At 53.9% G+C, this 27877-nt stretch overlaps 1 protein-coding gene across 4 annotated transcripts in view; it reads left to right on the top strand.

The window, feature by feature from the left end:
- Shisal1 (shisa like 1) overlaps window positions 1–27877 on the top strand; it is a 111968-nt gene that overhangs the window by 39759 nt on the left and 44332 nt on the right. Inside the window, exon 1 of one of the 4 annotated variants that reach the window (XM_075960212.1) lies at window positions 2136–2142. The exons of 1 other annotated variant lie outside the window; for it this stretch is intronic. The gene's annotated coding sequence lies outside the window, so the exon portion shown is untranslated. Of the gene's footprint in view, window positions 1–2135; window positions 2143–10447; window positions 10517–10914; window positions 11212–27877 lie in introns of those variants that run through there. 2 more of the 4 variants (XM_075960211.1, XM_075960210.1) reach the window with 2 other exon arrangements.

Here is a 27877-nt window from a genome sequence, read left to right as displayed (position 1 = left end):
GGACCAGTTTGTGAGAGGGTGTGGAATAGTTTGGAGTCACAGGCTAAAGGAGCCCCAGAGTGCTGTAAATTGAGTTTAGTGGAATTGTGAAGTTTCAGACAGGCAGTGGGGTTTGGGCTAGACCCATGTATTTGGCCAAGAATCCAGATTCATTCTGTCCATGCCTTGAGAACGTGGATGAGACGGGACTCAAAAGTAAAGGGCAGATTTGTTTTTGATGCCTGGGCTGTGTGGCATGGTTGCTGCTCACCGCTTCTATCTAGGCCGTAGTAACAGAAAGTAACAAAGAAAAGAGAAAGGTGTGGGAAACCCTAGGATTGGCAAAGGGGAGAGAATGAGAGAGCTCACAGTGGAGATAAGAGGGCTCAGAAGGAGCAGATATCACTGTTACAGAGATTAACACACCAAAGCTTCACCAATTAAAGGCTCCAGTAGAAATGCAAATTCATTTGGAAGGGGAGAACCTGAGCTGAGGTTGTCATTACTGATCCCTACTGCAGAGTCAGGCTCGAAGATGCTCAGAGGTCATCTCTGCTGTGGTCCAAAGCAGCTGATGTTTTTTCAGGCATGAAAGATGCAAAACAAATGTGTTATAAAGCCTTTGGAGATTCCAGAAAGCCCCTCAGATCAGGCTTGGAGTCTTCACAAGGAGAGGCCATTGCACGAAGCTGTAATGATGAAGACCGGCATGGAGATGCCAGGACCATGGGACATCAACTGAGAAAAGCTGCAGGCACAAGGTGAAACCAGCCCAGAAGAGAGGTCAGATATGCATAGGTGGCAGAGCTAGGGAAGCAGGGTGGCCCATGGCTGTTGGTACACAGACAATTCCATCCTGAGTCCCAGATGCCAGATATGGATCTGTGTTTCCTCACTGAATCTGAGTCTTGCTTCAGTCTGAATGCTCCTTGCTGTCTTCTGATTCCCCCCTTTTGGAATGAGAACATCCTTTCTGTGACACCACTAGAAATATGTAATATTTTTACATATTTACATATTTTAACTTGGTATTTTGGGTTTTAATAGGGATTCATGGGAAGGAGACTGCCTGGGTCTTAGAAGAGACTTTGGGCTTTTGAGCAGTGTTTTAGACGTTTAAAGGCAATGGGGACTTTCAGACATGAGCTAAATGCATCTTAATGAGATGGAAGAGAGACCCTCTGGGACAGGATGGGATGGTACGAGTTTAGGTGATGCTTGTGTCAAGTTTGTGAGGGACGGAGTCGCAACCGCTCAGTTCCATCATCAACTCGACTGCATCTAGAATCGCCATGGAAACGCACCCCTGAGTTTGTCACTTGGAGTGTTTCCAGAGAGGTTTCACTGATGGAGGAGTACCCATCTTGAATGTGAGCATCACCACTGTCTGGAATGGGCTTCTGGGCTGAATGACAAGAAGATGGAAATGAACACTAACGCTTATTTCCCTCTGCTTCGCCTAGGCACAAAGTGAGCAGCTGCCTCATGTTCCTGTCTCTATGTTCCTTCCTGGGTTGTGCCCTCAGACTGTGAGCAAGGGGCCCAAGGTGTGCAGACAGACTCATTCAAGGTTGGCTTCCAGTCTCTTCCTTGGGTTGCTTTTGTTGGGCACTGATCATGACAAGAAAGAACTCCAGGCTCTGGTCCCTAAGCACACTGATTCTTATCCTTGATTTGTTTGGGGGAGAGGAGGGAGGTTGGCCATGATGGCAGTCACCTATCACAGTAGGGCTGATGACATCTGACCCCTGCTAGACCGCTGTTACCCAATACGTGGCACAAATAGCAGCTTTGGCTGTGACCACAAATAAAACAAGGACATTTGCTCAACGGCAGCAGCCACCATGGAGGATTATACCAGTGGGGAAGATTCTATTGTCTAGTGCACTGCAGGCAGTGAGGTCCCTGTGCATCTGTGGTACTAGGGTAGAGACCATAAGGCGTGGCCAGTGTGTAATGGGTTCTGGGCACTGGCTAGTGGCTGTGACTAGCTGTGTAACCAGCACTGCCTGACTTGATATTGTTTTTTTGGATTGTGTACTCTGTGCTCACCAGGGAGAAGTTAACAGAAGCCTGCTATGCCCGGCCACCCATAGCCTTGTCCTTTCTGTGCTGACCGCATCTCTTAATGCCATCATTTTATCTTACGCTCGAGTCACCCTGGTATGAATTTGCTCATCGTGATCCTGGGAGCAGCAGGCGGTCCTACTATAGGACATCTGCACTGTGACATGGTTTCCTCACATCCTTGTTCTCAGTGACATCATGTGACCATATTGTCACCAACAGCAATGCCAACACGTAGCTGGGAGCCCACCACACAGGGGACCTGATGCAAATGAAGTGCCAAGCTCCGGGCCTGTGTCTCTAGAGGGCTGGGGGTGGTGTGAGCCTGCGATTGCCCCATGTCCTGCCAAGGTCTCTGTGGATACAACCACATCTCAGGGTTGGAAGGAGAAATGATGGGTCTAGTTCTGAGACGAGGCCACTGAAGAGGAAAGGTATTGTCCCGAGTGACAGGTTTCTGGTAAGCAGCAGGCCCAGCCTGGGCTTTACTTTGTCACATGTGGAAGGGACATGAAGGTTGCATGGAGGCTCAGAGCAGGGTAGCCTGGGACGAGTACCCAAACTCTCATCTCAAGATCCCCCACTTGCAGTTACTCTCGTCTTTCCTAGAGTCCCTGGTGGGCTGTGACTCTGGCTTCCATCTTGGCAGATGGTTCCCAGGGTTCCCACAGTGCTTTGGGGCAGAAGGCAGCCTGTCTCCTTTGTCTAGGATCCAGTAGTCAAGGGAGACTGGAAGCCAGCCATGAACGAGTCTGTCGGCACAGCTCTGGCCCCTCGTGTGGCTTGGGTGGGGAGGGCTAGGCAAGGGTACCTCTCAGCCTCTGAAGTTGGGGTCTGCTTTTTCTCTACACAAACAGTGCTGCTGTGATCAATATGGCAGAGGCATCATCTTCCAATTACCAGCTGTGTGACCTCGAAAGAGATACTTAAGCTCTCTGATCCTCCCTAGCCTTTGCTATATATGACGAATACCTTGCTCGTGGTGGGCTGATAAGACTCAGCCTAAGGTGTGTGGACCCAGGTTCTGAACATCAGTATCTACACTCATTGCTCTGGTCCAGAGGAACTGAGGCCTGCCTGGTAAATCAGCAAGGAAACCCCTGAGGGCTTCTGGGTGTCTCTAGGCCCTTGGCCACCACACACCCTCCCTCAGTCTTCCACTCCACACCCCACCAGGCCTTTTGGAAGCTTAGAATCTTCACATATGTGAGCCACTGTGGCTGACCAGTTGTTAGTTAACAGGCCAGTGGTCAGTCCATGGCTTACTCTCTACTGGAAGTCTTTCCAGAACAGAATTCAAGCCCTTTGCTCCTTGAGCTGTACAGAAACATTTTTTTTAAATTTATCTTTCTTTTTTCTTTTATAGTGTTAAAAGTCGCTGGGGAGGCCAAGTTTACAGTCTAGGGTGATAAAGAGACTTGGAACCCCATGGGGTTCCTACACTTGAGACATTGAACCCTGGATAGCCTGCATCCCCATGCCTGGACAGAGTCATCCAGAAGCCAGCAAGGCCGAGCTTGCCAGAGCCTTGCACTATTGCCTGGCAGTAAGCATGGAGCAAGCTGGGAAACTGAGGCCTAGAAAGCAGAAAGACATGCCCCCATTCCAGGGCCTTCTACTCTGCCAAGAGTAGCAGCCTGGAGAGAGTGGTGGTCCCAGCTGTGTGATGCTGTGTAAGTCACTTAACATCTCTGGGCTTGCTCTGTTCTTTAACAGGAGCTCAGAAGCTACTTCTGAGACAGCTGTGAAGATTTGAGGGGCATCTGAGTGGTACTGGGGTGGGTGACGCCCCCTACCTGGTTTTTGGTTAAAAAGACACACTATTACACCCATCCTTTCAGTTAACCCTAGAGGGCAATCTTCAGTCCCAACAAGCAGGTCAGAGAGAGAGGCAGAGTGTCAGCCTGTGACATGAAGTCACACAGACAAGCTAAGGCTCCTGTTCCAGCCAGGGATGCCTTGCTTGGCCCTTGAACACTTAAGACAACAGGCTTGTGCAGCAAAGTCCATCACGCTAACCTTCCAATTCGGAGACCCCTCCCCCACGAAGGGATAGCCCAGGCCAATGGGAGTCCTCAGAGGGCTCTTCCTTCCCAGTATCCGAGCTGTGTGTCCTGAGGCCAGTTAGACCATTTCTCCGAGCCCCCTTCCCACAACCTAAACACAAGGTTTGTCCTGGCCCTGCTTCCTGTACTTCTCAAGGACACTTGGTGAGCCAGGAAGGCTTCTGTTTGTGCCAGGGCCATAATTAGCCTCATGTTGGCACCAGGTTTTCAGGTCTGCTGAGGAGAGTCAGGGCTGGGTGGCCGTCAGGCCTGTGGCTTGGGTTCTCATCCAGCCAACTGATATATGCCCTGTTCATCTTTGCGGCCTCTGGTTTATGTCTATGCTGCTTCCATGGGAAGACAAGGTGAGTTGTGAGGGCCACCAGCTGTGGAGAATCTAAACCCAAGTGGGCCAAATGGAGGAGTAAAATAACCCATATAAACCGATGTCCCCAAGGCCTGGGCATGCCTCTCCCTCTGTCAGCACCAGCTCTTTCTGTTGTGAATGAGCTTTGGGAGACCCTCTGCCTGGGTCACCAGCTAGCACAGGGTGAACTGGGGCTGAGGCTCAGGGTTGAGAGCGTCACTGAAGCCTGAATGGAAGCCCACACCTTGGCTTGTCACTTCGATTGTCAGCTTGTCACCTAGGAAGCTGTTTGTGAGGACAGGTTGTAACATCACATCCCCTGGATGTGTTACAATTTTGTGTGTCTTCTCCCCTGAGAATGGAGCCTGGAGCCTGCTGCTTCCTGGGTGTATGTTGGGAGGAGATGGAGGATGATTAGTGAAGGTACAGATGGGGAAACTGAGGCATGACACTAACCCCTCTGGGGCTCTTATTTTCCAATTTTGAGCAGTGAAGTGGGTGACCTATCCCTGGTTCCTTCTTGACACTAGAGACAGACAGCCCCTGGTAGCCTGATGTCCTACATAGCAGAGTCTGACTTAGGCAACTCAGTAAATTGGGAGACCGAGGGCCCTTGCTACTGCGTCTCATGGTGGCAGGCCTTTGTCTTCTCAAGATAAACACCAGACCAGGCCCACTCCACTCCGCAGGCTAGACCACAGGTCTACAAAGCAGAGGGGTAGCAGGTCAGAGCTGTGCTGACTCGGTTCTGTTGCAATGGGACAGATGAGCTATCAGGCAAAATGTCTTCAGAAGCCACAGGCACGAGCCCTTCTTGGGTACACTGGCTAGAAAGCTATCTTGGCTTACCACCAGCATCCCTTTGTGGCCCTCATGGTCAGTGGCAGACATCCAACCGGCCTCTGGGGTTCCTTTGCTCAGGCCTCACAGGCTGTCATAAAGGTATCTTCAAGTAGAACCCAGGCCCTGGCACTTAGAGGGTTCTGTCTCCTACTGAGACCAGAGTGCCCTCAGCCTTTCCCTTCCTTGCCTGGAGAACCTTATCAGCATCCCAACCCCTCCCACATTGGGGCGCTGGGAATTGTCTTTGTTTCTAAGGGCTCAAGGGGTACAGTCATCACACCTCATAACTTCCTCATCCTACCCTCAACATTCTTTGTAATGTCTGCACCTTCCTCCCTCTCTGCCTTGCTGCAAAGTCACAGACCAGCTGCTGGGGCCATCTTGAACCTGGGCGAGCTACGGTGCCTGCCTTAGCTGTGAGAAATGCGAGCTGTCCTTCCTCTCCTTCTTCAGAATTAGCAGGGGAAGTGGTTATGGCAGCTGCAGTCAAGAGGGAGCAGGCTAGGACAGAGGGGAGGATTGGGAATCTCGAAGGAGTTCCAGTGTAGACAATCAGGCCTTTGGTCATTCTGCAGGGCATGTGATCGGGGAGGTTTTCTGAACCCCTGGGTCAGTTCTCCAAGTCTGAGCTCCCAAGTCCCCAAGATGACTGTGGCACATGTATCCTGCTCAGTTCAGTATGTCTAACCCGGTTAGGTAGCTACATGGACCTCCCTGACATGTGCAGTGAGACCCAGGGCACACGCAGCCCTGGAAGCCTCACTGGAGAGCCTGGCTCAGGGCTGATACCGTAGCTGGCTTCCTAAGCCCCTGAGCAGCCTGGCTTTGACAGCATGAGGAGGCCGAGGCCATACTTTGTTCTGTGGCTCCAGAGGATCCTGGGAAACACACAGCTGTGGGTCTCACCTTCTGACCAAGACAGAAGGGCTTTGCCTGGGTGACTTTTACCTCAGGGGTCCCTATCTCCACCAGGCAGTCCTCCAGGGCACCTCCAAATACTCGTTTTAGCAAAGATCTCTTATTCTTTGTGAACAAGCAAGCTAGCAGGGTCCCCAATGCAAGCAAGCTAGCCTACATCCCCAATGCAAGGATTGAAAAGTCCCAAGGCCCAGCATGTATCTAAAGACAGAACTGAGGCCTGGTCCAGCCTTATCCTTATTTGGGGGATCAGGGACCTCTAGACTTCTTGAGCCCTGTTCTTCGACGTGTATTGTACACTGAGGAACTGGGGCCCAAGGATAGAACCCTAAAAGCTTGAAGAGGTGGAAGGAAGGAGCTAATGGTCCCTGGAAGGTGGGGGCCACTCCCTGAAGGAAGTCTGGGAGAGACATGTCACAGCTGGGGAGTCAGCTGGCTCTTGCCCCCTGGGGGCTGTGCCTCCCCCTCAGCCTTCCCCAGGAGGATTCCAGAGAGATCAGGGTGGGAAGCCTTATGCCCCCAACTTCTAATTAAATGGCAACGATTTTGACGTGGCAGGTGATCTTCTCGGGAAGCCTGGCTTTAAATTTAGCTTCCTCCCCAGCCAGCCCTTTGAAAAGGCTGTACTCGCAGAGAGAGCATGAGTCATCGCCAGGCCGGCCCGCCTGCCGGTCGCCTGCCTGCCCGGTGAGCAGTTGCTTTTGCGGGGGAGCAGGCCTCCCGAAGGCTGAGAAATAGTAAATAAGGCTGGGGGATGAGGGTGGTGCTGGGGTTCAGAGCAGGGCTCCCCACTGCAGGTGATGAGATGGGGTGAGAGCAGCTGCTCGGTCAGCTCTGAAGACACCAAACCCAACTCCCTGCTCACTCGACTCCCGGTGGAGGAGGGGACTTGGCACAGATGCATTGATGGCTCTATAGATGACCAGTGAGCTGCCTGCCTCTCCTGGTCCTCCCAGCTCCCTGCTCTGCAGATTCAAAGGGGAAGAAAGCTGAGCATCACTCCTCTTCCCCCTTGGCAACCCAGCCCCATTCCTGAGTCTGTTGTTGGTCCCTCAAGGGCTAGCAAGATGGCTCAATGGGTAAAAGCCTTCCTACCAAGCCAAACAGACCTGTGTTTAATTCCTGGGACCCATATAGTGGAAGGAGAGAACTGATTCCTGAAAGTCCTCCTCTGATCTCCACATGCACACCATGGCACATGAGTGTGTGTGTGTGTGCGCACACACACACACACACACACAATAAGTCAATAAAATGGAGAGAAATGGAGGCCAGGTTGTGGCTCAGCTGGTAGAGCATGTGCCTAGCACACACATTTAGATTCCATCCCCAGCAATACACACTGTGCATGGTGATGCATGCCCGCAGTCCTAGCCCTTGGGGAGTGAAAACAGGAGGGTCAGGAAGTCCAAAGTCACCCTTGGAAGTCTGAGACCAGCCTGGGATATTTGGAACCCTGTTTAAAAGAAGGAAAAAGAAAAGAAGAAATAGGTTTGCATGTGATGGGGTTAAAGATGCTGAGACAGGAAGTTGACAGGGATTGTTGGGGGAGCCCCTGGTGCAGGCTGAAGCAATACACCCACCAGTGACGGATACTGGGGTCACCTGGACTGAAGGTGCAGGAAAGGCTCTCCCCCGAAGCCCCCAGGAAAATATAGCCCCTCTTATTTGGACACCTTGGTCCAGAACCAGCAGAACTTTTGACTTAGACTTCAGAACTGCAGGGCATGGGATAGATGTGTGACACGTGAAGCTGCTTTGTGTGTGGTCATGGGTATAGCAACCACAAGGTCCTGGGATGCAGAGGCAAGCGACAGTGAAATGGGGTGGGGCCAGGCAGAGGACAAAACCTCCTTCTCTCTAAAGGACAAGAGGACACCGGCAGGACCAAGAACCTACTAAGTCAGTGCTGGCTTGTTGAGATACAGGGCTGAGGTGATGTGGTCTGTCATTAATCTTCCCACTGGTCCTGGTGGTTATTCTACCTCACAGATGAGGAAATAAGGCTCAGGGGGACTAAAGGATTTTGTTCAAGGTAGGGAAATCTGTATAATGGGGCGAGGGGTGGAGGGACCTCATTGTGCCCATGATGGCCTCAGTGTAGCTGGCACAGGCTGACTGCAGAGGAAGTGGTCAAGGGGTGAAGACAGGGGCCTGGGTTGTGTCCTGTTGAACTGGGCTGGCAAGAGGCTGGACATCAGCTGTCACAACAACCTGTGAGGTTCAGTGAGTCCTACATATCTCCAGGTACCTACACTCATTGCGGTGAGCCTGTTCCACATCAATGTGGGAGGTAGGAAGAGGGCACCTCCACCCAGAATGTACCATACACAGATTGCTTTCATCCCAGGCAGCCTGCCCCCCCCCAGGCATGCCATACCTGGGGACCACATGGGAGTGTCTGGCAAAATGAGATGCCCTATTCATCCCACTCACCCCAAATATCTGTTGTACATCTCCCCCAGGTACTATCTACACCATGACACATGCACCTCACCCAACATATATCACACATATACACATAAAAAATATGCTACATCCAGCCCCCTGTACACACTACATACACCATACACACATTGTATCAACTAACACCACACCACATATGAAAATACCCTACACCACTACCATATAACACACATGCAAATATATATGTGTGTATATATATACAGTCACAGCACACACAACATATACTGCACAATACCCACACCTAACACACATATATGACATATCAGTCATGAGCATCCCACACAGTGTATCACATGCTCCCCCCTGCTCTCCCACCATGCCCTGCTCCCTTGCTGTATACATGGGAGTGCCTCTGGTCTCAGTCTCCATTACTGAGCACTTGAGGCCAGGGTCTCAATGGAGCCAGAGAGCTCAAATCTTACGTAGTCCTTTAGCTACCAAGACCTGCAGTTGCCTCAATCCTGCTGGTCCCCATGCTGATATGGAATGGTCAGAGAGCTCAAAGAGCCTCCTCCTGTCTTCGACCTCAGCTGAAGTAGGGTCTTCCTCAACTTCCTCTTTGCTCTTTGGAAGGAGAAGTTTGTGCCAGCCAAGGGCTATGGCATCAAGAACGAATACAGAGTTACCTTGGTTTGTGTCCCAAACCCGGAATGCTGGGGAGGCCTTCCCTTCTGTGCCCTCCTGTTACCAAGGAAGCTTCGCCTCCCAGGCCTTATCCAGAGCCTGGCCTCACCTAGCCTGGGCAGCTTTGGTGCCCTGGCCATCGGCTGCAGCAGTTCCCATGGGCAGCCCTGGTCTTAGGTGGGCCTGGTGAGTCAGTCCTGGCTATATCAACGAAGAGAAAAGGGCACGGATGGAAACCAAGGCCTTCACCGATACAGGCTTGGGTGAGAGACAGTGCTGGTCCTTCCCATCTGGCACCTCTTGGGGGTCCCCTAGCCTCAAAAGCATAAGTGCCAGGCAGGTTCCAGCATGCCATGAGGCTCTTTCTAGAGCCTGGAGAAAGTTCAGTCTCTTCTACAGTGGAGGGGGAAGGATCTGTTCTGGAAGGATCTCTCCACCAGGAGAAAAGAGTGAGGTTGTTGGGCTTCACTTTGGGCCCCGTTCACCCCTTGTGGACTGTGTGGCTCTGAGGTACTATCCTAACCCCTCTAATCCTGAGTGTTTATCTGTCAGTATAGGGGAATGGAACCACTCAGCGAGGTGGCAAGAAGTAAGTTCAAGGCAGGTAGCGCTCAGGTCAGTTTTACTTGAGATTCCACTGAGGTCTCAAAAATCAAAGGTGACCCCAAAATGTGGGCAATAACACCCTGGAGGGACGGATCTTGGGGTCTGCTTTCCCAAGTACTCAAAAGATATTCTTCTTCAGTAAATAGTGAAGATGTTACATCCCGGCTGTCCCCTGAGAGGAATTCAGGGTCACCATGAGCAACCCACAGGACTTTCTGAGGCAGTGGGAAAATATAGGCCCAGGAGCTTGAGCCTGGAGTCCAGCACCTCCTTGCCCTTCAGGTGGGAGATGAAATGCAGGAGAAGTCAAAACTAGGGGTGTTCTGGGGAGAGATATAGGGTAAAGACTTAGACCCAGGTCTAGAAGACTAGGGAAGCAGGGCTTTCACCCAAGGAAATTCAAACCAAGTCTGCCCTGACTGCCTGGCTGCGGGGTTGGTTGGTAAGATACACCTCTCAGCCCGAGCCTGGAGTTGTGCACAAAGTAGGTGGGGCAGAAGGCCACTGGCTGCCCGGGCAAGGGTCTGTCCTGGAAAGAAAAGAGGCTGGGTCCCTGCACGCAATTGCTGATCTCGGAGTCTTTCAGTCTTTCTTGGAGCAGGTATGGGGCTGCGGGTCAGGTGGGAAGGAGGAGATGAAGGAAATATTGAGAAGAAGCCCCTGGTGGAGGTTGGGGAGGGGGGAGGAGGGAAGGGAGAAGGAAGAAACTGGAGGAGAGGAAGAGAAGGGGGGAGACGGAGTGGGCAAGGAAAAAGTAAAAAGCTAGGAAGAAATCTAAGGGACGAGAGAGATGAAAGAAAGGGGAAGGTGAGGAAAAAGAGCCAGAAGAGAGAGATGGAGAAAAAACAAAGGCGAAGGGAAAGCAAGGTGGAAAAGGGAAGCGGGCGGGGGTGGGGGGGGACGGGAGGGAGAGAGGGAGGAAGGGAGGGAGAGAGAGAGAGAGAGAGAGAGAGAGAGAGAGAGAGAGAGAGAGAGAGAGAGAGAGAGAGAGAGAGAGAGAGAGAGGCAGAGACGCAGAGAGGCAGAGAGGTAGAGAAGCAGTGAGAGGCAGCGAGCGGAGCGCAGGCCGAGACGGCTCAGGGCAGCAGAGGGCGCGGCGGCCGGGCTGAACGCTGCGCGGGACGCGCGTGGGGCGCAGCGGGCGGAGCGCGGCCGGAGCCCCGGAGCCCCACACGCCCGCAGCCTGGCAGACAACTGTTGCGGCGGCACGCGTGGGCAGCCCCGCGCCCCTGCAGGCGGCTCCCGCGGGCGCCGGCTCCCGGCTGCATAGCAAGGAGCGACCGGCGCGGGCACGAGGTGAGCTGGGCGCGGGGTTGCGGGGTCCACGCGCGGCTGCGGGGAGCGGGCGAGACCGTGTCAGGGGATCAGGGGCGCCGGGGCGGGGCGAAGTGGTGGTCGCCGGATCCGGGCAACCATCCCAGACCGCAGCGGGGCCGGGCTGGGAGTCGCCGCGGAGCGCGGACGGCTGGGGACCCAGTGCGCGTGGGGCAGGGATATGGAACCGCGCTGGAAGCCGCTTGGTTGCCAGGGGTCCCTTCTTGGCGACACTAGGGACCCCCAGACTGAGCTGCCGCCGCCTCCCAGGGCCGGATCGATAGTAATCCCGCGCCCGGGGCTGGGTGGTCCGGCAGCGGCCTCCGAAAAGCTCATTAGCACCAGCCGTTGTCATAGCAACGAGACCCCAGCGTATTTGGGTTCTATTTATTCTAATTATTATTATCATTATTAGTATTAGTATTTCTTATCCAGCCAGAGGGAAAAAGAAAGGAAGGGGGCAGCGCATCCTGGCGCCTCCAACTGTTCTCCTTGGAAGGAGCAGCGCCGACTGCCTGATGGGCCAAGCGGAGTCAGATTCTTGTCGGGGTCCCCCAGGCTAGGGTCCCCGGGTGGGTGCCAAAGTGGGTGCTTACTGCCCCAGCCAGACCCCTGGGGCCATGGAGGGATGGGGAACCATAGTTATATAATGTGTCCCGAGAGCATTTATGTGTAAGAATCCCTCCTCCCAGACTTTTCTATTTTCTGGTAACCTGGGTTTAGTGGGTGCTCCTGCCCGGGAACCCTGGCCCAGCATAGGAAGAGAAAAATGCCTTGCGTGGGAAACTCCAGGGACCTCTCTTGAGGCTGTGTGACCTTGAGCCGGGCTCTCAACTCTTCTGAGACCATCTCTTCCTCATCTGTAAGATAGAAGGGGAGTGGTTCCCATCTGCAGCAGTTGCTGGAACCACCAAGAAAGCAAGCCTGGTGAAGTTCCTGTGAATAACGATGCTATGTGCCCCAGGCCCGTCTTTGAACCTGTTTCCCCGATACTGTCTAAGATGCCTCAGGTCACTGACACTCTACGATTCTAAATATTGTGGGCGATTCTGCAAATTGGGCTCCACCCAGAGCCTGACAATCCAGAACTTTGCCCCCTAGGTCCCTCTTTGTTCTCTTGCTTGATTCCAATTGCCTAAAGGTGCTTAGGAACCTTTGAAAGTGTCTACTGTCCTCTGTGGGGGCTGATTAAAATGTTCATTGGAACCACACTCTGAAGCCAGACTTTGGTATCAACCCAAGTTGGTCAGGGCTTCCCAGAACTAAGGTCTCCCCACAGTGCTGAGACCTCCGTAGGGCAATCTTTCTTCCCTCCACACCGGGCTGTTTGCTAGGCCTGCCCTGGTGTCGGAAGACTATGGAAAAGAGCTAGCCAGAAAGTTTTGCTGCCGAGCAGCCAATGAACCTCCCGGCTCAAGCTAAGCCAAACGCATCCGATCAGGGTCTTTTTTAATTTTGTTTTAGCTTGGTTTTTGTTTTGTTGAACCATGATTTCACGGTGTAGCCCAGGATGGCCTGGAGCTCATGCTGTAGCTTAGGATGGCTTCGAATTCATTGCAATCTTTCTTCTTCAGCCTCGACAGGGCTGGGATTAACAGCGGGAGCTGCCCGCCAGCCAGGGTGTATGGGGGTGGAGTGGGGGTGGGGTGGTAGTGTTAACCTCACAGGCACTCTGGGTTCCTGCCTGACTCAGGCCTCTCTCAGGGCAGCCATAGAACTGATAGATGGGAGGAAGGGAAGGAGGGAGGGAGGGAGGGAGGGAGGGAGGGAGGGAGGGAGGGAGGGAGGGAGGGAGGGAGGGAGAGAGAATACTTCTGAGAGCAGCGATCCTGCTGTCCTGGGCCATCCTGGCTTGTTGGGGCAGCTGGGCTGGAAGAAGGGGCATGGCTGGGTGTGAGGGCAATTCTGCTTGCTCAGCCCTTTACGGAGGCCTGAGAAAAGCAAGCGGTTGGGACCTGTCCAAAAGGAAGGCAGCTGGGGGCCACTCCCTGCTCACCTGCTGTCCATTTGTTCCCTTGCTGCCCTTCATCATCGTTGGCCCCAGGCCTGGGCCTCAGCAGCTGAGGAGAGTCCCTGGTGAGCCATTTGACAGTGGGGCACAAGAGGTGGGCACACAGGAGAGGGGAGGGTTGAGGAAACCCTAGGTCAGCTAGAGGGAGAAAGATGAACTCTCCACAAGCAAACTTGAGAACGGTGGGGAGGGGAAAGGCCTTCCTTAATCAGTGAGGACTGGGGGGCACACTGCAGGATAGGGAGGACAGAGGAGGTGAGACAGCAGGGCCCTGGGAATGGACACCCCTAGCTTCAGCCTGAGAGTGGAGATAGGGGATGAGTGGGGGCAGGGATCAGTGAGGAACAAAGCTTCTAGGTCTCAAGGCTTTCAGAGGGCAGCCCTGCAGAGAGGTGGGCTGAGGAAGGAATGTGCCCCTCTAACACAAATGCAGCCCGTGCTGGCCCTTCCCCAGATGCCTGATGCCTGGGGCCTGGCTTCTGGGAGAAGGTGGCAGGTGGACTCCAGGCTTGGCTGTGTCAGCTGCCTGTGCCTGCAGGAAGGGACTTCGCTGACACAGACTCTAAGCTGTGCCTGCCGTGATGGGATTCCGTGAGGCAGGCGGCGACAGGGAGGACCATTGTTCGGAGCAATGCCCAGTTTTGTGCCAGTGTCTTATGGACTCTCGCACAAGCTCCCGTGGGTACATTTGCCCATTCTTCTGTGCAAATGGGGGACCTGGAGTGGAAAAGCTGCTAATCAGAGTCCAGTTAGCACCCTGCTACTGAGGACCAGGCCACATTGCCTGGAACCCAGCCTTTGACCCTGGTGAGAGGAAGGAGTTGGCTCTGCAGGCGGTGTAGTGACCACTGGGAGTCTGCTCACCAATATTGCTCTATTAGCTTTCCTTGTGATGGTCTCAGAATAGGGCTCCTTCCTGGAGGTGTTCCACCTCTGTTAATGCATCCTCCATTGCTATGGCAATCCCTAAGCAATGTGGGGCCTTATTTCCCAGCCCCTGTCCTATGCTGTGGTTTTGAGAAGCTTGGCAGCATTAGAAGGTTCTCCTTGTGTGGTGTGTCCCCTGCCTATAGTGCTGCTCTGTAGGCCTGTCTCTTCCTTCTCCGTGATCCTGCCCTTCCCTCCTTCCAGCCATTTCATCACATTCCAGGGCTCCTTGGTGTAGCTACTTTTAGATGACACCCCTCCGCTGGGAAGGTGACAGGCATTCTCAGGCCTGCTCAGACTTACCCCTAGGAAGCCCCATCTTGTTACAGCCAGGGCCAAGTCCTCATTCATCCTGGGCTGTCTGAACAGGCCATCACCATCTGGGCCTTGGCTGTCCCAGCTGCCCTGGTCCTGCTGATGTTGCCCCCATAGACAACATCTCAGTCCACTCCCTCTCTTTGAGGGTAATCAGTGTCCTTCTCTGGGTATCTTGACTTAGCTTGTCCCTGGCATGTTGGGAGTACCTTGCCTTGGAAAGTGCTGGGGACACTGACCTGGGAGTAGGGGTGCAAATGCCTTAAAAGATGGACTTTCTCTACTCTGCTCCCCCCTGAGCCAATTCTTGAGAGCCCCCTCTGGAATCCCTTCCCTGATCATGTGAACACTCGTCCATTTGTAATTATTTTCAAAGTTAGCCTCAATGAATAGGGACACAGGTCCACATGTGCCCAGCATTCTGCTCTTACCCACTTATGGGGGCTCTGATCATCACCCCCTCATGTCTGCACAGCTGAGCCAGAAGATATGGGTGCACACACCTTGGAGAATAGAGAAACCATCTTTGCACATCCCAAATGACACCCATTTAACAGTGAATTAAGTTCTGTGAGCCCTGGGAGAGAGAGAAAAATATATTTTTTTTGTTGTTCACACTTCCCTGGAAAACAAGAGCAATCGTGGTCTTTTAAAAGCCAGCTCCGTAATCTGCTTATTCCTGCCTGGCGGCCTCTTAGGAACAGGCAGAGGGAAAGCTGGAGGAGGGACATAGCTGCTCTGGCTGAGAGCCTTGCACCGGGATGCAGGGCTGGGAAAGTTCAACTCCCGTGCCAGGTCCTGGAGCTCCTGGATGTGCGAGGGGCTCGTGATAAAATGTCACTTTCTCAGACATCAGCACAAATTAAAGGCAGATCCCTTCCAGCTTTCCTTCCGCGCGTGCTTCAGCAGCAGTGGGGCTGGCTTCACGGAGGCTTGCTGGGAACCTGCAGCTGGAATCCAGCTGAGAACCAGCGTAGTTAGCATTCATTCACTCCCAACTCCCAGAGCACCTTGCAAGCTAGGCTCAGAGCGGCAGAGAGAATCTGACCCACTTGCCCTGCTGTGCTGCGCAGACTGGATGCAGGAATACAGAGGTACCTGAGAGGGGCTGGGAGGGCTGTTGAAAAGGGGAGCATCAGCTGGAGTGTGTCTTGAAGGGCGTGCAGAAGTGATGCCCAGCAGAGGAGGCAGACGACGTTTCTCGAAAGGGATGTTCTATGTCCCATAGAAGCCTGGCCCCAGAGTGACATCTTCAGGCTTGAATACATTTCCTTTGTTACAATCTAGCCTGACATATGTTTGTCTCCTAGCCCTCTGTGCCCGTTGTCACCTGTCACCCTTAGATGGCCTGAAGCAGGTTTCTGATTCTCTCAGGAGAGCTGAGCCCTGACAGCAGGAAGGATAGTGGCCAGTTGCAGACAGATGCGGCTTGACCCCGGACTGAGTGGGCTCCGTGAGGGTGGGGAGCAGCGTGAAGGCTGTTATTGAAACTCAGCACGAAACTGAAGAGATTCAGACACTGCCTCTGAAGCCCTGGGCTGTGGTAGGGACTGGACTTAGGGATGTGGGGTCTGGGCCTGCCCAAGCCCACCTGTGCTCTGAGTCCCACTCTCTGCACACCTGGAACAGGCTTTGTGGGTCTGCACACAGGGTGGTATCATCACTGTCTGTCGGCACAGCAGGAAGCCCGCAGCCCCCATCACCTTGTTTGTGCCACTGTGATGTTTAGATAGTTCGGGCTTCTGGGAGCAGGCCCGGGATGTGGCATTGCTGGGTGTAACTGCCTGGAATTGGAGCCCTTTTGGGACTGAGCCCAGCTGCTGTGCTGGGGCCCGTCACCAAGGCAACGAGTCCTGGGAGTCATGGAGGCAATCCTGGGCTCCATTCTGGACAAGTCTGTCTTCTGCATGCTGCTCACTGGAAGTCCCTGGGTAAGTTATGCAGCCCTGCAGCCTCAGTTTCCCCACCTGCAAAATGGGTGGCTCTTTGGAATGCATTTGGTGCTTGCCTTCAGTGCCCAGCCAGTTCTCTCAGAGGCTACACTCTGTGATGTAAAATCCTGCTCTGTTGCCATTGCTTCCTCAACACTGAGGAGACCCGAGATAAGCAAGTCCATGGTGCCCCCGGCCCCTGCAGCAGGGGTAGCCACAATGGTAGTTGTCATTGTTATGTCAGGAAAGGATGCTGAAGTCCAATGCCCCAGCACCATGGCAACTGCTGAACAGGGGGTGAGGAGGCAGTGATGGACTGGCACTTTTGCCCCACTCCTGTCAGCCAGCCAGGGGCCTTGTGCATCCTTCTGAGCCCCAGGATAGTAATGTCAGGCATATCTGCAGGAGTGCAGAGAGGACGGGGGCAGGAACTGTAGCGTTCTGAGAACCCCACCAGTTCCATCGATGGCTCCTTTGCCCCACCCCAGCTCTGACTCCTCTCTGACCCTCAGTTTCCTCATCGCAGAGGTGCTATGGGGTTTAAGAAAATGCTCAGTACACGCTGTCATCAGATGCCACAGATACCACAGAGGCCAGGGCAGGGCTAGCCTTCTCTACTCGGGGTGGAGGCCTCTTACCCCCACCCAGGCCTAGCGTGTTGGACAGGTTTGCTCTAACTGAAGAGAGAGATGGCCAAGTGAATGAGTGAGTGGATGGATGGATGGATGGATGAATTGATTAATAATTAACCATGGCGGAAGAAGCACCACACCCTCATGTCAGGGCAGCCCAGGAAAAGGCTAATGCAGAGGCGGCACCCTCCTGTCTCCCTTTCTGCCACTATTTTTTGAAGGGGTTGGTGGCCTAAACTGGGGCCCAGGCTCCTTGATGTCCCAGCGTTTAGTCCTGAAGCTTGGCAGAGCCAAATTCTTCAGCCTGAACTTCCGGTCTCCCCGGAGTGTCTCTGACTCTTCCTCCCCACCATGCAAGAGGCCACCCTCGTGCAGTCATTGCTCAGAACCCTGGGTGGAGTGACAGTGTGCTTGAAAGGGGAACAAAATCAGAGAAGGGGCCTGGGGTCCGAGCTGCAGTGGTGGAGGGTTTGGAGCCCAGGAGCAACATGGCACAGCAGCGCGTGCCACCCAGTCCTCGGTGCCAGTTCCTGTAAAGAGCCCAGGGCACAGAACAGCGAAGGGATAACAAAAGCCAGAGGTGCTGAAAAGCAGCCCCAGAGCTGGGCAACTTTGCCAGCTCCCCTGGAGCCCCAGTGACTTGGAGACGCCCTCCACCTTCTGACCACAGCTCCATTCTGCTACAGAACCTGCTTTCAGGTTCATGGCCAGTCCCAGCAGAGGATCTTCCTAACGCATGACTCACCAGAGCCCAGCCAGCTCTGAGTTAGGAGAATGCCTTCCTTGGTCAGCAGATGAAGGAAGGGAGGATGGTCTCTGTCTTGGCCACATCCTCAGCATGGCAGCCTCACCTGGTACCCTTTCCCCTCTCTACCTCAGTTTCCTTCTTTGTAAAGTGGGTCCACATCAGGTGACTGAGGGCTCATGGTTCTTTCCTCACCTCCCGTTTGTAACCTAAATCCTGGGACAAGAAAACGTAGCCAGCCTGGGGAAGGGATGGCCTGTAGGAGCGGTGCAGAACCCTTCTTTGGGTGGTCTTGCTTCATCTAGGGCATGCGATGAGCGAGGAAAGGCAAGAAGTCTGGCTTCCATGGCTGGAAGCAACCCAGGGAAGCAACACTGAGAGGATCAGTTGTCCCATGTGTCTGACCTCTAGTACTTACCCAGCAGGGTCAGAGCCCCTAGTAGAGCTGAGACAGTCACCTTCTGTGCCCTGGGGCGTGACCACTTTGGGAGGAGATGCACAGATATTGGGAATGACAGATAAGGAGCAACTCTATCTGGCAGGGGTGGGGGCATCAAGGAGGCCTGCCTGGAGGAGGTTACAACCCAGGTGCTGGAGGGAATAGAGAGGTGAAAGGGCAACATTCAGGGAGCCCTGAAGAATGAGTCTGAGACACTCTCCACTTTGTAGCCTGTCTGTCCCAAAGCATTTATGGAGAGCTGCGTGGAAGTTAGACTCCCTACCCGGCCCACTCAGATCAGCTTGGAGTTCTCATTTCACCGCATAGACTTAGAATGACAGTAAGTGGAATGAATGTCACCACCACCCACTGCTGTGCCCAAGGCAGACATTACTAATCAACTCACCCTAGCAGGACAAGTGACCCAGGCCTCTGTGCAATATGGTCTTATGAGCCCCCCGAAAGGGCATGTAGTTACCCTGCCTGCTGTGGGCCACGGGATTACAGAGCCGATGTAGTTCTTTGATAGCTGTGACTAACTTTGACGGCTAGAGTACTCTCCTGGACAAGGGAGTGGGAAGGGGGGGCTCCATGGTCGCAGGAAAGCAGAGATATTCCACCAAGGACATCATGTCATTCTGGATCCCTAGTCAGGGATGCCGCTGTGGAGAGCAGAACCCTTCTGGAGCCAGTCCCTCACCTGTCACCGGCAGGTCCCAGGATGGGCCCAGGACAGCCTTCGCTGTCCATCTAAACTCTGGCTAAAAGAGAAGGGGAGAATGTCACCAGGAGAAAGACCAGCCCGAGGCGCGCGACTTCTCTCCTGAAATCCAAACAATCGGACAATCTGTTCGGGATCGATTTAGAAGCAGCAGAGTGAAAAAAAAATCAGCAAATACAGTGTGAAAGCTATTTTCTCTCTCTCCGCGCGGCTGGGAAGCGGCTGGGCTGGAGTTTATTTGTAACCTGGCCAAGGCTAGCCAGGCCTCCCCACTCCCTCCAGTCTACTCATGCCCTCCCTGCCCACGGCTGCCTCCTCTACCCCCACTACCAGCTGGACACCTGGGGGCTTACTGAACGGCATCACCCTGCTTCAGCCTCGGAGAGTCAACATTGGCAGAGGTCGCAGAGACAGCCATGGCGGTCTCTGTGTTCCCCAGGCACCTTGTGGGTGGTGGGAGGCTCTCAGGAAAAGCACTGGGCCAAGACCCTGCACTCTGGGGACCCAGGATGGCACATGTCCCCAAGATTGGTCTGGCATGTTTCCCCAGGCCCTAGGATGAAGGCATATGTAGCAGCTGTCCAGTAAACAGTTCTAATCAGAACGGTAAGTGGAAGGACAAGGGGAGGCAAGAAGCAACAAAATGAGGCTTTGACTTACGTGTTCACTCCTGGTAACACTGCTCTCCGTGCGGGTGGCACTGAAGCCTGATGGGTCTCCACAGCCTTGTCCCTGGGGTCAGGAGTACCCCTGGAAGGTTTGGAGCCTCCATGTCGGTGAGCCCCTTCTTTCCCAGGCGTGCAGAGTTTCCCACTCTTCTTTACCCCGCAGCTGGAACCTGAGCCACAAGCTAATTGTTTTAAATTTAAATAATTGAATACAGAGTTAGGGCAGAGTCAGAGAGGGACCAGGCCAGAAAGCTCTCACTTCCCTGGGGGCCTGAGTGGCCCCTATGGGAGTATGAGGGACTGTAGAGAGCTGATGTCTGCAGGTGTCTATAGGCACCTCTGGGCAATGGGAAGGCCGGTGGCTCAAATGTCCCTGCTCTTTCTTTGGTCACAGGTATGAGGCTGGTTGGTTCAGGGACTGGCAGCTTTTTCCCCCTAAACCTGGATTTTCTCTCTGAAATGCAAAGCCAAGAGCCAAGGCTCAGAAAGGTTCTGGGCTGCGGAGACCAGAGAAGTTCAGTCTAAGTCCCACATGTGCGGCTGCTGTGTGATCTTAGTCAGGCAAATTATCTCTCTGGGTTTAGTTTTCTGTTCTGCAAACTCAGAGCAGAGGCCTCTCCTCTTTTGAATATTTAAGCTGCTGAGGTTTGTGGAGCTTGGTGTACAGTAGGTGCTTGGTGCAGTCTTTCCTTTCTGGTTCCACCGCGGGAAGCAGATCATCCTCCATTTTGGCTCCTACTCTGTGGATTCCAGTTCCCAGGTGACAATGTCAGAGCACAAGACAACTCCTGAATCCCAAGCATCTTGGGTACCCACCCTGAGCCACACAGGAGCCGCATGGATGGGGCTGGATTGGCTGGAGGCAGTGTAGAGACAGACCGAGGGCAGGAAGTCTGAGACGGCTCCAGTTCCCATCTGCCGCATGTGACCTGCCACAAGGTGCATGTCCCCTGCCAGTGACTATGCCTCAGACCAGACTGAGTCCTCCTCTGAGGCTGGCCACTCCTTACTGTCCCTGAGCACACACAGAGGACAGGCAGGGAGAGGGACAGCTCTAAGGTCAAAGTTCATCCTCAAGCTTCCCATGTCGGACCAGAGTGGGCTCCCTACTTTAAGGGTAGGTCATGTATGCAGGGTCCTCTCTCCCAGATTGGCCTACTCTGTCTTCAGTGGCTGTAGCTGTGGCCGCCCTCTCTAGGCACCCACCCACCCACCCACCCAGTTTCTCTCTGTTGCTGCGTCTCCTTGGGTTTTTGCAAACCAAGCTCTTCCACAACAGCCTCTGATGTTACCTCCCCAGTGGAAGAAAGTTCTGAGCCCACAGTCCCCCAAAGTGGTGCTAATTAGACCTCCGGAACACTGTTTATCCAGACATCAACTGAGGTCACAAGGACACGGCAATTTCCTCTCCATCACCAGACACCTTCCAGTTGGAAAAAGTCAAGTCTGCTAGGGTGGGCCAGGGGACATGGTGCCTCTGAGAATGTGTGATGGGGCTCTGCCCCCCAGGTTCCCACCCAGGGTAAGCTCCCGAAGTGAATGCTTGTTCTAGTTTGCTTCTATTGTGTGATAAAACACTGAGCTAAACCAATATGAAGTGCTGTGTTTGATTCCCACACCCTGGGTCACACTCCTTCACCTCCATGTTCTCCACCACCTCCTCCCTCCCCTCCTCCACCTTCTTCTCAACCTCCTTCACCACCTCCTCTCCCTTCTCCTCCTCCCTCCCCTCCTCCACCTTCTTCTCAACCTCCTTCACCACCTCCTCTCCCTTCTCCTCCTCCCTCCTCCTCCTCCACCTCCTTCACTTCCACCTCCTCCACCACCACCTCCACGACTGATAGGTCACTCCTCCTCCACATCCTCCACTGATAGAGGTCAGAGCAGGAAGTCAAGGCAGGAACCCGGAAACAGGAGCTGAAGCAGAGGCCCTGGAGGAGTGCTGTTTGTTGGCTTACTCCTCAAGGCTAGCTCACCCAGCTTTCTTAGAGGACCCAGGACCACCTGTCCATGGGTGGTACCACTTACAGTGAACTGGTCCCTCCCACATTGATCACCATTCAAGAAAATGTAGCACACACGCCCGCAGGCCAGTCTGATGGAGGCCTTTGCCCCGTTGATGTTCTCAGATAACTTCAGCTTGTGTGGAGTTGATGAAAAACTAACAGGTACAACTTCTAAGTTCCACTAAGGTTAGCCCCCTACATCCGCAAAGCAAGTTCCCCAGGTCGGAGTGCCCCCAGCTGGGAGGGTTGGTAGGCAGTCCCTCCATCATCACCCTCTTGGCATCTTGGGCAGTGGATAGAGGGGCATGTCAGGTACCCACAGACAGTAGCACTGAGAGTCCAGTCTTGTTCCAATGTGGTCAGATCTCTAGTCTCCCTTTGGGCAGGGGGTAGGGACTGAGGAGAACAGTAAAGGGGAGGTAGGAAGTGATTCTCTCTCTCTCTCTCTCTCTCTCTCTCTCTCTCTGCTCTGAGGATAACCAAAGGAGGGAACCCCTGGGTCAGGAGCCCTGGGGTCCGACCTGGGAGGAGGCACAAAGCCCTTGGAAGTCAGGTATCTCCCACTGCCAGGCGAGATGATCAGAGGTTTGGTCTGCTTCTGAGGGACGCTGTGACCCCATGACCACAGGCATGTGTAAGAAGGAGTGAGGGCCCCACGTGGTCAACTCAGGCAGGACACTGTGTCTTAGCTGGTGTCTGGTTTGGGGTGGGGTGTCCTTTGACCTCCTCTACACCCCCCATTCCCTTCAGCACAGTGATTTGCTCTGGGGTGAAAGGCAAGTTAGGGAGGTGACATCCAAGATAGAGGAGTTTGGGGATCTGACTGCTGAGAGATTCTGATTTGGGACTTGACACATTAGGAGTGGTAGGGGCCTCAAGATTGCAAGTCAGCAGGGAGAAACTTGCCTGCTTAGGTGTGCTCACCAGGGGATCAAGAGCCACTCACTCCTTGCAGTCTTTAGAAGTGCTTGGTCCTATCCGTGTCCAGCGATGCCTCTGAGGAGACATCCTGGGTGACAGCCAATGAGAACAGGTAGGCTTGGCCTACTGAGGCCGGTAGCCAGGTCACAGGTCATCCTTGGTGCCACTGTTGGGAGGAACATCCAAGCCTTGCCTGGCTCACAATGGCAGCTTTAGCGCCAATTATGGGGAGTGGGGGCTCATTAGTCCCAGTCATGGACCAAGTTGGGGACAGATGTGTGAGTGGCCACATCCTCCAGGCTGCCCGAGAGGCTGGCTGTGACTGTCAGGGAGAGGGTACCCTGCCATCTCCATGGTGGTCCTATTTGCATAAATTTTAAGTTGATTGGCCTAGAGGCAACTTCATCTGATCACAGATGACAAGCTTCTGGTTGGAACAGCAGCCGCTGTCAATTGGGCTCCTTGGTGACTTGGTTTGTTATAGTTGGTACTGCCATCCCTTCGCACACTCCCTTCTTCTCACTCCCTCGATTCAGCATGGTCTCCCAAGGGTACCCAGTTTGGGACAGCTCAACCTTGCAGACACCTGAGCTGTTAGCAAGCCGCAAGGCTCCCAGGCAGGAGTGAGGTAACCCAGAGTCTGCAGTTCCAATCAGCTCCCCGGAGAGGGATGGCTTGAGGGCTTGCTTGCAGACTTGGGTTGATGGTTGGTGCTAATAAAGCTTTATTGAACAAAGCATCTGCCTTTCCCTAGCTCTGTCTTGGAACAGCGATACTGCCTTCCTAACCTGCCACAGTCATTTGCAACAGTCACACCTAGGCTGTGTCTGGGGATCTTCTCTCTGCACTGCAACAAAACACCTGAGACAATCAGCTTAAACCAAGGAAAGATTATTTTGGCTCATCGTTTGAACAGCTAGCCCATGGTCAGTTGGCCCTATTGCTCTGAGCCTCTAGTAAGGCAGAGCATTGTGGTAGGACTGTAGAGTGAACTCTTTTATCTCCTCATTGGGTACACAAGGCAGTCAGAGGAAGGAAAGGGGCTGGGGCCTCAGCACCCCCTTCAAGCATGCCCCCAGCGGCTGGAGGACTTCTCACTAGGGTCAGTGAGAACTGACCACTACCTTCCAATAGCCCCAAGAAGGAAATAAAAACCTTAAGTGTATGGACATTAAACTGTGGGACCTGAATATCATCCCATTAGACAGATGGGAACACAGAGGCTGGGAGAGGCTCCTGATTTGCCCAAGGTCGCACACTGGGAGACCATGCTTATTGTCACCCTTGGCACACTTCCCTTGCCCCAGAATGACCCAGCTAGTTGGCCTGACTAACACTTAACTTTTCCCATTCTGAATCCAAAACAAAGGCCTCTGCCAGAATAGTGCTCCCTTCAGGCAGGTCCTAGAATAATCTGCTTGATCCCCCTTGGGCTGTGGCCATGTGATCCTCTGGAGACCCAAAGGAAGCTGTTCTTTTTCCCCCCTCTCCCGCCATCTGCAAAACCAGACTTCTGCTCCTAGCGTCTGCCCAGGTGTCTGCCCACTCTGTCTGTGACTTCTGGGGCCGGGGGGGGGGGGCAGCAATAAGCAGACCAAAGCACAGCACCCAGCACCGGGAGAAACTATTCCCCCTAAGAGGCCAGGTGTTCCTTAGCCATGCGGTGGGGCTGGGTCAGAGGTGACCTGAGTTCTGAGAGTGGAATTCCCCAGGTTAGACCAAAGCACTGAGCTATGAGCCATCTGTAACCGTTGGTCCCAGTTGACAGATGAAGGAACTGAGGCATGGAGTCTGTGATCAAGTCTCCCAAGGGATAGAGTTCTGGGGCTCACGTGAAGAATCCTGGGGAATCCTGGGATGGGGGATCAAGTCCCTCCTGGGGTCAGAGCCTGGACCCCAGGAAACACAACCCCAGCTGGATTCCAGGGTTCCCTGTGTGCCTCATCTCTCTGCAGGCATGGGCTTGCCTGTCACTCTTGAGACATATGTATATTTTATTTTTAAGTGTGTGCCTGTGGGGGGGGGGGTCAGAGTTTAACATTGGTATCTTTTAAATCTTCCTCAACTGCTTTTCCCTCTTGTGATTTGAGACAGGGTCACTCACTAACGCAACCTAGTGCTCACCAATGCAGCTGCCCTTGCCTGTGAGCTCCAGGGTCCACCCATCTCTGCCTCCTCGGTGTTGGGATGACAGGCACCCACGACTGCTCTTGGCCTTTTAACATGGGCGCTGGGGACCCAGAATCAGGACCTCATGCCTGTGTGACAAATCACTTTTCCCACTGAGCCTTCTCCCTGGCCCCCATCTTGTCTTTTATGTAGGACTTTTCTATATTGCTCTATATTTTATTTGAGGGACCATGCTCCTGGATTCCAGCTCTCTCCCATCTACCTCCATGTGGTGCCTTCAATAGTTGCCTGTTTGTTGTTCGTCAGTGATGTAGTAAATATTCCTGTCTGTCTGTCTGTCTTCACCAGGGCCAGGTGCTGGTTCCCGTGGGTCCCTATATAGCATCTCCCATTCTCCCCCATGAGCCTTGCCAAATCTGGATGCATTTCAATCCATCCAGTAGGTACACATTTTAAAGCTCTCTTCAGCCTTGTACAGAGTGTCGATCTGAATTCAGTCTTGGAAGCATCTTCCTTGGCTTTGCATGGCTAGGGTGGCCCTGGATGTCTGATGTGACCGTTCCTTTTTTGACAGCCGAGGAAGCTCCGGCATTTGGCCATCTCGCGACGTTTTTCATATTTTTCCCTTTGGACGATTTCCAGGTCTCTTTCATAAACAGTGCCACTGGGAGCCCATTCTAGAACTTGGTGCCCTTGGGTCTCTCACTGCTTGGCTTAGAAGGGGGTGTAAGCCACACTCCTTAGACCTGGTGTCTGGGTGGGTGGAGGAGAAGGACCCAAGATGTGCTCCAGTGAGCCTCCCTGACAGACCCCTCCTGGTGCTCTTTGCTCGGCTGGTATGCGGCTGGTTTCTGTGTAGCTCTGCCTCTGCCAAAGGGACTGGGGAGAAGACCCTAGGTGGTACCAACTTTGTACCACGATTGACCCTCGGGAGGGCAGTGACAAAAGTAGCCAGGTGGCCCAAGTTCAGAAAGGCAAAGCGACTCATGGCTAAGAAGTGTCAGAGCTGAGACTTGAATCTGCGTTCAGACTTCCAGGTTAGAGCCCTTCCTGCTCTCAGTCAGCTCCCTCCGTTTGTGTCTCGGCTTTGTCACAGGATAACCTGTGCACATTATTCCCACCCTGTGCCCTCACTTGTATACCAAGGATCACCACAGCACCCCAAACCTCAAGGATGACATAACCTCCCAGCCCCTACCACAAGGCGGTCACGTGACATGTGCCCTGCATGGCACCCAGCCTCTGGGCTGCCACAGTCCATCTGGATTATGGCTAGATAAGGGCACACAAACCCATGTGTGCTGCCTGCCAAGAAGGATAAAAAAGGTTTATCTCTGGCCTGGCTCAGGAGGGTAGATTCCAGGGGCAGCGGGCGGGGGCTCGGGGAGCTGGCCTCCTTTATGGCCAGGCTCTTAATGCCACCCAGAAGCTGAAGTGCAGGCTGCTGTAGGGATGCCAGTCCAAGGCAGGCAGGGAGGGCTGAGCCACACAGATCTGGTGTGGGAGGTGTTGTGAGGTGGGGCAGCCAGGAACAGGGTTGATGTGGAAATTGGGGTGCAGGGTCCGGGGTTGTGTCCAGCATGAAGTATCTCAAAGAGCAGGGAAGGGTGGCTCTCCCTGCAGAAAGACCCCACAGAAGCCCTTCGGGTCTGCCCATGTCCTAGCTCTTTCACTCCTTGCTGTGTGACTTTGGGTTAGTGCTGACCCTCTCTGTGCCTCCGTGTCCTTTTAACAAGAGCCTTGAAAGATGGTTGGGAAAAGAGAGTTAGATGAGAGACCAGGACCTGCTGTGTGCTGAAAGCTGCAGACCTGAGGTGGGGATAAGCTGTGTGTTCCAGGGACTAGCAGGACATGACCTTTACTGGACAATGGGTTGAAAAGCAGGGTATGGTGCCAGCCATCTTGAAATCAGGACAGGAATTTGGCCAAGCTGGTATGGAGTTAGCCAGTGGTGACCAGCTACCTGCCACCTCTCCGGGTTCCTGAGATATGTATGCCCTTCTTGCTGATGCCGGAGCTTGTTATGTCCTGCACACCGCAGGGCAAGGAGGGCACAGGAGAGGTCCTCACAGTGACTCCCTGCCTTCCACTGCCTCCTCCCAGTCAAGACTCAGTGGGTTCATTTGTGTGCTGAGCCCCAATCAAAAGGCCCCCAGAATCCTGCCACAGCCGGGACATTTCGCAGGATTGTCTTGGTCTGCTCATCTGAGAACTGGGACTCTCACTGGGTGCTGAAAGGGCCCCCTGGGACAGTGAACCCAGAGTCTGGGTGGAGGGGGCTCACTGGTGACATGTTCCTAACTTCTGCAGCCCCAGGAGCAGCCAGACTCCTTTCAGCAAACACAGGGTGGGTGGGGTGGAGGGCTGGCCGGCTGGCGGGCTGGAAGCCTCTTTTGCCTATACAAGGCCCGACCCAGCTTCTCGCCCTTCTCCGGTTTAGGGCTGATGGCTACTGAGAGCCAGGAAAGAGGAAAGCAGCTGCAGAGGGATTGCAGTATGTGCAGGTGTCTCTGGCCCCGCCTCACAGAACTCTGAAAAGAGGGGATGTCTTGTGAGAGTTTCCAGGAAAAACTAAAGATGGCCGGGGCCAGGCAGAAGCTCCCCGGGGATGCACAGACAGCTGGCTCACGACCTGTCCATGTCCTAAATCTGCCACCTCTTGCTGTGTGACTTTGGGCTAGTGCTGACCCTCTCTGTGCCTCTGTGTCCTTATGCAAGAGCCTAGCGTGGAAGGTGGCTGGGAAGAGAGAGCTCGGTGAGGGACCCGGGCCTGACATGTGCTGAGAGCTACAGGCCTGAGGTGGGCAGGGTAAGTTGTGTGATCCACTGAACTATGGACCAGCAGGATATGGCAGGCAGCAGCGGGGAGGGTGGGGGAGGGAACCAGGTACTGATCCAGGCCTTCCCGTTTCTTCAGCTTCTGAAAAGTTGGCTGGCATTAGGAGCTCTGACCCTGATGACAGCTGGTTCTGGACACAGGCACTGTTCCGTGAGGGTCCCCTCTCTCAACCCAGTGTCCAGGAATGCCCTTCTCTTCCTCCATGCTCACCCAGTAGGCCAGCCCAGTGTTACTAGGCTGAACACAGTGGGGACAGATCAGGTCTCTAGGAGGGGGGGGGGACAGTGGGCTCCTTTTTGAGCCCCTCCCCTACTACACAGCAGGTATTCAATGAGGCAGCCTCTCCACCCTCCCTGTCCTGTC

Source organism: Microtus pennsylvanicus, chromosome 2 (assembly GCF_037038515.1).
Source record: "Microtus pennsylvanicus isolate mMicPen1 chromosome 2, mMicPen1.hap1, whole genome shotgun sequence".
NCBI classification, from domain to species: Eukaryota; Metazoa; Chordata; class Mammalia; order Rodentia; family Cricetidae; genus Microtus; species Microtus pennsylvanicus.
Note: the sequence above shows the minus strand (reverse complement) of the source record. Positions and strands in the feature narration are given on the sequence as shown.